The 13428-nt window shown below is 39.4% G+C and overlaps 1 non-coding gene across 1 annotated transcript; it reads right to left on the bottom strand.

Moving 5' to 3' along the window:
- Nucleotides 1-8409: 8409 nt before the first annotated feature.
- Nucleotides 8410-8515, bottom strand: LOC129559641 (U6 spliceosomal RNA). The gene has a single exon (XR_008686592.2). It is a non-coding gene; the product is annotated as a U6 spliceosomal RNA (small nuclear RNA).
- Nucleotides 8516-13428: the final 4913 nt, after the last annotated feature.

The following is a 13428-nucleotide window of genomic DNA, read 5'->3' as shown; positions in this document are numbered from 1 at the left end:
ATTTTGGGCACTGCAGGATGCCCTTTTCTGCGACCATAGTGTTTGAGATGGGCTTTGCATAAGTTGCACTGTAAACATTTGAGAACTGAACCAGACGTACTTCATTTTGCAGAGTTAGTTACTTTCCCTTTCATGGCCGGCTCTCCTGGGACTGGTTCCAAGATCTCTATCTAGATGCTCCAGATCCATAATTTACCTCAGCGGGCAGCTGTTTTGCATATATTTTTGTTCCTCCAGTAATTTGTTGGGCTTCACTGGTGGCTCAGGCCTTAAAGACTTCATCTGCAGTGTAGGAGACTTGGGTTCAATCCCTGGGTCAGGAAGATCCCCTGGAGAAGGGAATGGCAACCCACTCCAGTATTCTTGTCTGGAGAATACTGTGGACAGAGGCCTGGTGGACTGTAGTCCATGGGGTTGCGAAGAGTTGGACATAATTAAGTGACTAACACTTTCACTTTCAGTAACTTATTAATCATCATTCTGTGTTTTATACTTTAATATGGCATTGGAAATCAATTGGTTGACATGATTGCTGACATCTGGGCTTTCATTCTGTAAGGATTATCACTGAATCAAGTGGTATAAAGGACATACAGCTTGTTAAAAGTCAAGAAACCAGTGGCTTAGACTCTTAAATAAGCATAAAGAAACATTCTTATTATGAAAAATTGGAGCAGTTTTGCATCCTGACTACTTTATATTAGGTAGGCTAGAATCAATAGGAACTTGCTACCTTTTATCTAGCTGGTCACTTATTCAGATGCTGTTTTTTCCAACTTAGAAAATTTTCGTAAAAAAGCAAAGTAAGTCAAAAGACAAGCACAATAAAGACCTATATAATTACTATCTACCTTTCCTCATTCTCTTTGTTGACATATACACTGAGTTTCAGCATTCCACTTGAAAGTTTAAAAAGGTATGTAAAAATTTCATCCATTAATAATTCAGTGTGAATCTCTTAAGAATAAGGATATTTGGCTAAGTTATGACAATGTCATTGTTGTTTCTAAGAAAATAACAATTCCATAAGTCATTGAACATTTAAATCTTCTTCATATAATCTCTCCACTTTGTTTTCACCATGAAGAGCTCAAGTCAATTACTATGTATAATTTCCCACATTTTTTATTTTGCTGTCACTTAATGTGGGTCCGTCTAGTCAAGGCTATGGTTTTTCCCGTGGTCATGTATGGATGTGAGTTGGACTGTGAAGAAAGCTGATCGCCGAAGAATTGATGCTTTTGAACTGTGGTGTTGGAGAAGACTCTTGAGAGTCCCTTGGACTGCAAGGAGATCCAAGCAGTCCATCCTAAAGGAGATCAATCCTGGGTGTTCATTGGAAGGACTGATGCTAAAGCTGAAACTCCAATACTTTGGCCACCTCGTGCGATGAGTTGACTCACTGGAAAAGACTCTGATGCTGGGAAAGGTTGGGGGTGGGAGGAGAAGGGGACGACCGAGAATGAGATGGCTGGATGGCATCACCGACTCTGTGGACATGAGTTTGAGTGAACTCTGGGAGTTGGTGATGGACAGGGAGGCCTGGCGTGCTGTGATTCATGGGGTCGTGGAGAGTCGGACATGACTGAGCGACTAAACTGAACTGAACTGAATGTGTATCTCAATCCCTTGAATTCACTGTGCACTAGAACTTAGATCTAGAGGCTCAACTGGATTTTGTTAAATACTTATTTGAGTGTGCAGAATGTGGCAGTCGCAGTATAAGCAAAACAGATGCGTTCTTGCTCTTATGAGAAATGTGTAGGGGTGATATAAAATTATATCTAGGGAAGATAACACAGTAAGCAAACAAAATATGTACCTATATAAAGATAATGTCCCACCTCATTGTGGAGATATTTGAGCTGTGGTCTGAATAGAAGTGAAAGGCAGTAGGGGATATGGGTGAAAAAAATTATTTGCTAAACTTACTGACTGAAACAAAGACTACTTAGGGGATCATGAATCTCTTGAATGAAGGAAGGGAGATCTTGGACGTGCTTAAGAATTTGAGGAGAATAATCATGCAAATTACTGGACAGGGTTTGGTGGGAACAGTCTTGATCAATCGAATAATAATTCTAATGTATCATAGAGACTGTTCCCTTGTGTTGGTAGCTGCCCATATTTTTTCCTGGGTGGGTACAATGATGTCAATACAATGAACAAAAACGTGAAAGTCTAAAGTAATCATCAAGAATTATAATTCAGAATTGTCAAGTACTACTGACTCTCTCTGTTCTCACAAGTCCCTAAAATGCCAAACAGGATTTGGTTGGGAGTCATATGCCAGAAAAATTCAGTCTTCCACTGTGGAAATTTGGGAAAGTGGAGTTAGTTACTTGTAGTGGTTTTTTTCCCCCATGTTTTTGTCCTTCCCATCCCTTAAAAATGTGTGTCCTTTTATTATTCTGGCCTGTTTTTATGACATGCGCATGTGCTCTGGATGCATGTACGAATGTAACTTTATTAAACACATGCATGTATCTATGAGTAATGGTATTTGTAGTGAAAACAGGGAGGAGACTGAAGAGGATGCTTTTTTAAAGAGTTTTTATTTGGCTCCTTGGCAGGAAAGCAACATAACCCTGGACATTCAAGTGCATTTGCATGCCATAATAATGTGCTGGGTGATTGTGTCAGATGAAATACCACCTCCATACAAAACACAAATCTAGTAGGCGGTACATGTGGTGGTTGATTTCTCATCTAGCACCTGACAGCCTGTGGGTGAGGTTTTTGACACCTGTCAGAGAGCAGAGGATACACTACCTCTCGAAGTACCTGGAGACAGAGCAGGCTGAGGTCTTGGCTGCTAAGAAGAGAATCCTCAGAGAGAGAAACACGCTGGAGCAACTGCCATTCCTCATAACTGTTCCTCATTTTAGGCCTCAGTCTGCCCATCTGTGAAACCCATCTGTGAAGTGTGTTCATTGAAACTTCTTGATGTATTGATGTGTCAGGAAAAACAGCTAAAAAAGAAAACATTCCCCCCTGCCAGTCATGTAGTACTTCTAGGGATTTGTAATCAAGCTTGTGGTTCTGTGAGAGTTAGATTCTGTTTATGATTTATGTCTTTCATGGTAAAATACTGTGTGTGTGTGTGTGTGTGTGTGCATGTGCTTATGTACTTGTGCTTACTCTGGAGAAGGAGGACCAAAGAGGATGAATACGATATTTCTTTATAATACTAAAGCATTTCCGGAACATTCACAGTTGATTACATGCTTTTGAAAGACTGTGGTCTTTCCAATAGAAATTTCTGAGACTAGGAGATGATTATAAATATGTCCGACATCACAGTCACTCGCTATGAGTCACTGTCGAGCATGTGAAATGTAGCTGGTGTGAATAAGGAAATAACATTTTAACTTGATTAATTTAAGTTTAAATAGCCGTACGTGGTTGGTAGCTACCATTTTGGACAGAGCAGGTCTAAAGAGATGTGGAAGACAGACTTTAAAAGAGTCAACATCTGTGCTGGGGAAAGATTGAGGGGAAGGGATAGCTAGGGAGTTGGGATGGACATGTACACACTAATATTTTTAAAATGGATTACCAGCAAGGACATACTGTATAGCACATGGAACTCTGCTCAGTGTCATGTGGCAGCCTGGATCGGGGGGAAGTTTGGGGGAGAATGGATATGTATATATGTATGGTCGAGTCCTGTCGCTATTCACTTGAAATTATCACAACATTGTTCATCGGTTATACTGCTATACAAAATAAAAAGTTGAAAAGGAATAGGTTGAGCTTAAAAAAGAAAGTTAACATCTGGATATGTAGTCTACCAATTAAATTATTTTATTCTGGGCTACTGATTGCTAGTATATTTTTCTTGTGTTTAAAATGTGCACTGATTCCCACTCCCCTGACACCAATTTCCCCTTCCTGGTCTTACACATATACACACAATTCCCTATTTTACTCTGCTATTATTGCTAAGTACTAAAATTTTCTTCTATATCCAGACTTCTTGAGGCAGTACTCTCAGCATATTGTATGTGTTTACTAAGTCGCTTCAGTCATGTCCGACTTTTTATAACCCTATGGACTGTAGCCCACCAGGCTCCTCTCTCCATGAGATTCTCCAGGCAAGAATACTGGAGTGGTTGCATGCCCTCCTCCAGGGGATCTTCCTGACCCAGGGATAGCACCTACGTCTCTTGTGTCTCCTGCATCGTAGGCAGATTCTTTACCACTAGTGCCACCTGGGAAGCCCAGTTGTCTCACAGTATTTCCACTAATATCAGCCCCTGCCTAAGACCTCTCTTTAGCCTCCTTAGTGCTGCAACATTCTGAGTTTCTTCTACCAGTAGTCTTTTTGTCTTCTCTCCAGCTCAAATTTGCTCTTCATCCAACCAGTCCATTCTAAAGGAGATCAGTCCTGGGTGTTCATTGGAAGGACTGATGCTAAAGCTGAAACTCCAATACCTTGGCCACCTCATGTGAAGAGTTGACTCACTGGAAAAGACGCTGATGCTGGGGGGATTGGGGGCAGGAGGAGAAGGGGACGACAGAGAATGAGATGGCTGGATGGCATCACCGACTCTGTGGACATGAGTTTGAGTGAACTCCGGGAGTTGCTGATGGACAGGGAGGCCTGGTGTGCTGTGATTCATGGGGTCGCAAAGAGTCAGACATGACTGAACGACTGAACTGAACTGAACTGAGATTAAACCAAAAGTTCTGATTTATGTCTTTGGTAAGGAAATATAGCTAATTCTGATCTCTTCAATGGAGAGTTTTAAAATGTGACACTTGTCTCCTCAAAGTTTCTTGGCCTAAGGCCAAATTACAGAGAGGGAACACAGCCCTGCCCATCAGCAGAAAATTAAAGATTTATTGCCCATCAGAACAAGACCCATATTCCCCCATAGACAGTCCCTCCCATCCAGAAGTTTCCACAAGGCTTTTATCCTTATCCATCAAAGGGAAGACAGAATGAAAACCACAGTCACAGAAAATTAACCAAACTGATCACATGAATCACAGCCTTGTCTGACTCAGTGAATGATGAGCCATGCCATGTAGGGTCCCCCAAGATGGATGAGTCATGGTGGAGAGTTCTGACAAAACATGGTCCACTGGAGAAAGGAATGGTAAACCATTTCAGTATGCTTGCCTTGAGCACTTGAGGAACAGTATGAAAGGGCAAAAAGACAAGACAGTGAAAGATAAATTCCCCAGGTTGGTAGGTGCCCAATATACTACTGGAGAAGAGTGGAGGAATAACTCCAGAAAGAATGAAGAGACGGAGCCAAAGTGAAAACAGCACCCAGTTGTGGATGTGAGTGGTGATGGAAGTAAAGTCTGATGATGTAAGGATAATATTGCATAGGAACCTGGAATGTTAGGTCCACAAATCAAGGTAAATTGGAAGTGGTCAAGCAGGAGGTGGCAAGAGTGAACATCAACATTTAAGAAGTCAGTGAGCTAAACTGGACTGGAATGGGTGAATTTAATTTGGATGACCATTATATCCACCACTGTGGGCAAGAATCCCTTAGAAGAAATGGAGTAGCCCTCATAGTCAACAAAAGAGTCTGAAATGCAATACTTGGGTGTAGTCTCAAAAATGACAGAATGATCTCTATTCATTTCCAAGGCAAGCCATTCATATCACAGTAATCAAAGTCTATGCCCCAACCACTAATGTCAGAGAAGTTGAAGTGGAACAGTTCTATGAAGACCTACAAGACCTTCTAGAACTAACACCCCCAAAAGATGTCCTTTTCATTATAGAGGACTGGAGTGCAAATGTAGGAAGACAAGAAATACCTGGAGTAACAGGCAAGTTTGGCCTTGGAATACAAAATGAAACAGGGCAAAGTCTAACAGAGTTTTGACAAGAGAACGCATTGGTCATAGAAAACACCCTCTTCCAACAACACAAGAGACAACTCTCCACATGGACAGCACCATATAGTCAATACTGAAATCAGATTGATTACACTCTTTGCAGTTGAAGGAGAAGCTCTATACAGTCAACAAAAACAAGACTGGAAGCTGACTGTGGCTCGGATCATGAACTCCTTATTGTCAAATTCAGACTTCAATTGAAGAAAGTAGGGAATACCACTAGGCACTTCATGTATGACCTAAATCAAATCCCTTATGATTGTACAGTGGAAGTGGCAAAGAGTTTAAAGGTATTAGATATGATAGACAGAGTGCCTGAAGAACTATGGATGAAGGTTTGTAACATTCAAAACCTGTGATCAAAACCTTCCCCAAGAAAAAGAAATGCAAAAAGGCAAAATGGCTGTCTGAGGAGGCCTATAAATAGCTGAGAAAAGAAGATAAGTGAAAGGCAAAGGAGAAAAGGAAAGATATACCCAATTGAATGCAGAGTTCCAAAAAATAGCGAGGAGAGGTAAGAAAGCCTTCCTCAGTGATCAATGCAAAGAAATAGAGGAAATCAATAGAATAGGAAAGACTAGAGATCTCATCAAGAAAATTAGAGATACCAAGGGAACATTTCATGCAAAATTGGCTCGATACAGGACAGAAACAGTATGGATCTAACAGAAGCAGAAGATATTAAGAGGTGGCAAGAACACACAGAAGAACTATACAAAAAAGATCTTCATGACCCAGATAATCATTATGGTCTGATCACTCACCTAGAGCCAGACATCCTAGAGTGCAAAGTCAAGTATGGCTTAGTAAGCATCACTATGAACAAAGCTAGTGGATGTGATGAAATGGCAGTTGAACTATTTCAAATCCTAAAAGATGATGCTGTGAAAGTGCTGCACTCAATATGCCAGCAAATATGCAAAACTCAGCAGTGGCCACAGGACTGGAAAAGGTCAGTTTTCATTCCAATCCCAAAGAAAGGCAATGCCAAAGAATGTTCAAACTACTGCACAATTGCACTCATTTCACTTGCTAGCAAAATAATGCTCAAAATTCTCCAAGCCAGGCTTCAACAGTATGTGAACTGAGAACTTCCAGATGTTCAAGCTGGATTTAAAAAAGGCAGAGGAACCAGAGATCAAATTGCCAAAATCCATTGGTTCATAGGAAAAGTAAGAGAATTCCAGGAAAACATCTTCTCTGCGTCATTGAGTACGCTGAAACCTCTATATGGATCACAACACACTGTGGGAAATTTTTAAAGAGATGGGAATACCAGACCACCTGACCTGCCTCCTGAGAAACCTGTGTGCAGGTCAAGAAGCAACAGTTAGAACTGGACATGGAACAACACACTGGTTCCAAATTGGGAAAGGAGTATGTCAAGGCTGTATATTGTCATCCTGCTTATTTAACTTCTGTTCAGAGTTCATCATGAGAATGCTGGGCTGGATGAAGCACAAGCTGGAATCAAGATTACCAGGAGAAATATCAATAACCTCAGATGTGCAGATGACACCACCTTATGGCAGAAAGCAAAGAAGAGCTAAAGAGTCTCTTGAAGAACGTGAAAGAGGAGAGTGAAAAAAAGCTGCTTTAAACTCAACATTCAGAAAACTAAGATTATGGCATCCAGTCCCACCACTTCATGGCAATAGATGCGGGAACAATGGAAACAGTGAGAGACTTTATTTTTCTGGGCTCCAAAATCACTGTGGATGGTGATTGAAGCTGTGAAATTAAACGACGTTTGCTCCTTGGAAGGAAAGTTATGACCAACCTAGACAGCATGTTAAAAAGCAGAGACATTACTTTGCTGACAAAGTTCCATCTAGTCAAAGCTATAGTTTTTCCAGTAGTCAGGTATGATGTGAGAATTGGACCATAAAGAAAGCTTAGTGCCAAAGAATTGATACTTTTGAACTGTGGTATTGGAGAAGACTCTTCAGAGTCCCTTAGACTTCAAGGAGATCAAAGAAGTCAATCCTAAAGGAAATTAGTCCTGGGTGTTCATTGGAAGGACTGATGCTGAAGCTCCAGTACTTTGGCCACCTGATACGAAGAGGCGACTCATTGTAAAAGACCTTGATGCTAGGAAAGATTGAAGGCAGAAGGAGAAGGGGATGACAGAGAATGAAGTGGTTGGATGGACTCACTGACTTGATGGAATGAGTTTGAACAAGCTCCAGGACAGGGAAGCCTGGCATGCTGCAGTCCATGGGGTCACAAAGAGTTGGACATGACTGAGTGACTGAACTGATGTCTTTGGTGAGAAAATATAGCTAATTCTGATCTCTTCAATGACTGGCTTTAAAATGCCACACTTTCTCCTTTAAGTTTCTTGTTTGATGTGCAAACATATAAATTTAATATCAAACAGAGCTCACAATTTTCCTATCAAAATGAATCCCCTATCCTATGTTGAGAGGTACCACTGTGTTTCTTTTTACCCGAGTTGAAGAGCTTGGTCTTTTTTAACTTTTAACATATTTTTTATGCTCCTCCCTCTCAATTCAATCAACACCCGGTGGCAGTTCATTTCTATAAAACATGGAATGCTTTGTGAATTTGTGTGTTCTCCTTGCTGAGGGGCCATACTAATTTTCCCAGTATTATTCGAATTTTAGTATGTACTGCTGGTGCCAGGAGAGTTCTTCCTTTCTAGTGGATGTTGGGTTACAATGAGTTTCCTTTTCCACTGTCCATACTCTGGCTTAACTTTTCCTCACCTGATGTGTGTCTTATTTTCAGCTTCCTATTGGTGTTATTACCTTCACTCTCAATTGGAATTGTACTACCCACTCCATTTCTGTCCCATCTGACTGTTCTGCATGTATCTTACCTTCCAAGTACATTGGCTTGCCTACACTTGTTGAATCACTCTTACTTTTCCAACCTCGTGCTTTTGCTTAATGCTACTAGCTCTGCCAGAAATTGATTCATCTTATTTGTGTTTTCAAATCCTATGTGCCTAAAACTTTTAAGGTTTATTTATACACTATTCGTCAGCTGTTTATTGGTGTATGCTATGTACTGGCATTGATCTAGGTGCCTATGTCTTTAGTGTTCAGCTCATAACAAGACAGGATCTCATTTCATGGATATTATTCTCTAAACGGGAGAATCTGAAAAATAAATAAGCATTTATGGTACCATGTGATGAACTTCCATCTCATCATCACGTGGAATCCATCCCAAACCACTTTGGCTCCTCTGAACTCATGGAGATTACTCATTGGCCACTTAATTACATTACTTAATTTTATCTGTTCACTTACTGATTTTACTATTTTGTGTTAATTTCATTTTCTCTATTGTATTATAAACTACTTGAGGGGAGGAAATACTTTTTATACCACTGATTATACCCTGTAGCCTCTAGCCTGCTATGTTTCATATAAAAAGAACATATTAAATATCTGGCAGTTTGTAAGAAGGTTATATTTTACACTTGGGATCTTCCTTCTGCACTGCATAATTATTTCTCTGTTGACATAAAATACAGAAATGTGATGACAGAGAAGGTGAGATTTGTTTGTACTCAGTCTACACTGAGTGATAGATTTAAACATGCAGATTAAATTAGTTATGCCTAATGGGCATTTGTATGTATTCTTTGGATAAATATCTGTTAAGTGTTCTGCTCATTTTTCATTGGGTTAATCAAACCAAAATGGCGGACTGAAACACAAGTATAAAGAAACTTGGAGATATGGAGCAATGAAAAAACAAGATAAAATGCCAGTACTGTCTTCGTTTTTCACCTCCTTCGATAAATTTATTTCTAGGTATTTTATTCTTTTTGTTGTAATTGTAAATAGGATTGTTTTCATAACTTTTCCTCTGGTAGCTCATTGTTAGGGTATAAAAATGCAACCAATTTTTGTATTGAAAAATATACAAAATTTTTTGTGTATTTTTTGTACCTTGAAACTTTATTTTTCCAAGAGTATATTGGTAGGGCCTTTAGGGTTTTTCATATATATATATAATCATGTCATTGATAAATAGTAATGGTTTTACTTTTTGCTTCTCTCCTTTTGTTCTGACTGGAACTTCCAGTGGTGACAGTGGTATCCCTGTCTTGTTCCTGATCTTATAGGGATTGCTTTCAGGTTTTCACCATTGAGTGTGATGTTAGCTGTGGGTTTGTCATATTTGGCCTTTATTATGTTGATTTATTTTATGTGCACTTTGAGAGTTTTTGTGATAAATAGGTGTTGAATCTTGTCAAATGCTTTTTCTGCCTCGATTGAGATGTTGATCCAGTTTATATCCTTCACTCTTCACTTTGTTAATGAGGTGCTTTGTGTTGATGTTTTGTGAATGTTGAACCATCCCTGCATCCTATAATAAATCCTACTTGATCATGCTGTGTGTGTGTGCTAAGTCCTGTCCGACTCTTTGCAACCCCATTGACTGTAGCCCACCAGGCTCCTCTATCCGTGGGATTCTCCAGGCAAGAATACTGGAGTGGGTTGCCATTTCCTCCTCCAGGGGATCTTCCCAACCCAGAGATTGAACCCGAGTCTCATGCATTATCAGGCAGATTCCCTACCACTAGTGCCCCCTTGTTGTTTTAGGTTCGTTAATATTTTGTTGAGGATTTTCCTATCTATGTTTATCAGTGACATTGGCCTATAACTTCAATTTTTGTGTTATCTTTGGGTGTTTTAGGATCAGGGTAATGTTGGCCTTCTAAATGAGTTAGAAGCTGTTTATTTTCAGTTTTTTGGGAGAGTTTAAAAGTAGGTATTATATCTTTGAATATTAGAATTCACCTGTGAATTTTCTGGCCCTGGATTTTCGTTTTTTTCCAGAGGTTTTTGATTACTGTTTCAGTCTTCTTATTACTGATCAGTGTATTGACTTTTCTGTTTCATCTTGATTCAATCTTGGACATTTTTATGATTCTCAGAATTTACCCATTTCTTCTATGTTGTCCAGCTTTTTGGTGTGTAGTTATTCACAGTATTCTCATATAATCCTTCCTATCCTGTATAGTTCTGTATTATCTATTTTAATTTTGTCTGTTTCATTTCTGATTTTATCTGATTTTTTTTTTAGTGAGTTGACCTAAAGGTGTGTCAATTTTGTCTGTGTTCGAAGAATGAGCTCTTATTTTTATTGATCTTTTCCATTATCTTTTCAGTCTGTTTAATTTGCTTCTGCTCTGATTTTGTTATTTCCTTTCTTCTAACTTTGAGCTTCATGTGTTCTTCGTTTTCTAGTTACTGTAGATGCATGGGTAGATTGTTTGGGCTTCAGTGGACATAAGTTGCTATCAACTTCCCTATTAGTGCTCTTCGTGCTGCATCCCACAGATTTTGGCTTCTTCCTTTTCATTTATCTTCAGCTATTTTTTCTCTTTCTCTTTTAACTTTTTTGTTGTCTCAATAGTTTTTCAATAGCTTGTTCAGTCTCCACATACTGTCATTTTTTTCCCGGCTTTCATCTTACAGTAGATTTCCAGTTTCATACCGTTGTGGTTGAAAAGACACTTGATATGATTTAAATCTTAAATTTAATGAGACTTGAATCCCAGCATTTGGTCAATCCTTGACAAAGTTCCATGGGCACTTGAGAAAAGTGTGCGTTCTGCTGCATTTGGATGGATGTTGTGTTCATGTTATCAAACCTATGTGATCTACTGTTTGATTTAAGGCTGCTCTTAACCTTGTTGACTTTCTTTATGGATGAGCCATCCATTTATGTAAGTGTAGTCTTACAGTGCCCTCTTACTACTTTGCTGTCAGTTTTCCCCTTTGTCTGTTCATAATAGTTCTATGTATGTTAGGTACATGTATTAATCCCTGTTATGTCTTCTTGATCAATTATCTTTTATTATTGTACACTGTCCATCTTTATCTCTTGTTACCTTTTTTGGCTTGAAGTGTATTTTCTCTGATATGAATATGGCTACATTTCATATGTAGCCATATGAACCATCCCTGCATCCTAGAGAGAATTGTCTTCTATCTCTTTACTTTGAGCCTATGTTTATCTTAAGAACTGAGGTGTCTTTTTATTAATCTGTCCAGTTACTCTGTCTTTTGATTGGTGAATTCTATTCATTTACTAAATATAAATGATTATTGGTAAATGAAGACTTAATACTGCCATTTTATCTTTTGTTGTCTGTTTGTTCTGTATCTCTATGTTTCTTTTTCCTGGTGTTTCTGTCTGCTATTTTGGTTTGGTGGTTTTCTATGATGTGTGTTTCTCAACTTCCTTTTTCAAAATGTGTCTCTGGTCTAGATTTATGTTTTTTTTGATTACCATGGATTTGTCTAAAACATTTTCCTAGATAAAATAGTCCTTTTCTTGCCTATAGCCTCTGATCTTCAGTTGCCTGTATTTGGAGAATGTTATTCCACTCCATAGTGGCCTATACAGAGTTTCTATTGAGAAATCTGCTGATAGTGTAATGGGGGTTACTTTGCATGTTACCTTCCTTTTTTCTGTGGCTGCCTTGAAGATTCTGTCTTTGTCACTGAGTTTTGGCAGTTTTCATATGTTTTGGAAAAGGTCTTTTTGCATTATTTCTCATGTAGGTTTTCCTCTTAGCTTCATTGACTTCTACATGCAGTTCCTTCCCCCAGGTTTGGAAAGTTCCCAGCTATTATTTCCTTAGGTAGACTCTCTACTTCCTTCTCCCTTTTCTCCTTCTAGGATACCCATTATCCTTAGGTTGCCCTTCCTAAAAGAGTTTCATAGTTCTCAGGATTTCCTCAATTATTTTAGATCTTAATTCTCCCTCCTCTTCTACCAGTGTCATTTTTAGATTCATATCTTCAAGGTGCTAATTCTCTCTTTAACATGGTCTTGAAGGAAATGGCAACCCACTCCAGTGTTCTTGCCTGGAGAATCCCAGGGACGGGGGAGCCTGGTGGGCTGCCATCTATGGGGTCACACAGAGTTGGACACGACTGAAGTGACTTAGCAGCAGCAGCAGCTCTGTTTTCAGCATGCTCTAATGTGTTCTTTGTCACATTTTTCGCATCTTTCAGCTCCTGAATGTCTATTAGTTCTCTTTTAGATTTAAATCTCTTTGGTAAAGTATTTTTTCTGTTTATTAATTTTATTCCTGAATTCCTTGAACCACCTTTCTGTATTTTTTTTTGGTAGCTTGTGCGCTTCTTCATGACAGCTGTTTTGAATTCTTTATTCAGTTCAGTCCAGTCGCTCAGTTGTGTCTGTCTCTTTGTGACCCCATGAATCATGGCACGCCAGGCTTCCCTGTCCATCACCAACTCCTGGAGTTCACTCAAACTCACGTCCATCGAGTCGGTGATGCCATCCAGCCATCTCATTCTCTGTTGTCCTCTTCTCCTCCTACCGCCAATCCCTCCCAGCATCAGAGTCTTTTCCAGTGAGTCAACTCGTCACATGAGGTGGCCAAAGTATTGCAGTTTCAGCTTTAGCATCAGTCCTTCCAATGAACACCCAGGACTGATCTCCTTTAGGATGGACTGGTTGGACCTCCTTGCAGTCCAAGGGACTCTCAAAAGTCTTCTCCAACACCACAGTTCAAAAGCATCAATTCTTCAGCGATCAGCTTTC

Source organism: Moschus berezovskii, chromosome 8 (assembly GCF_049115385.1).
Source record: "Moschus berezovskii isolate FMDL1 chromosome 8, NW_MosBer_1.0, whole genome shotgun sequence".
In the NCBI taxonomy this organism is placed as follows: Eukaryota; Metazoa; Chordata; class Mammalia; order Artiodactyla; family Moschidae; genus Moschus; species Moschus berezovskii.
This window is presented reverse-complemented; position numbering and strand designations above follow the sequence as displayed.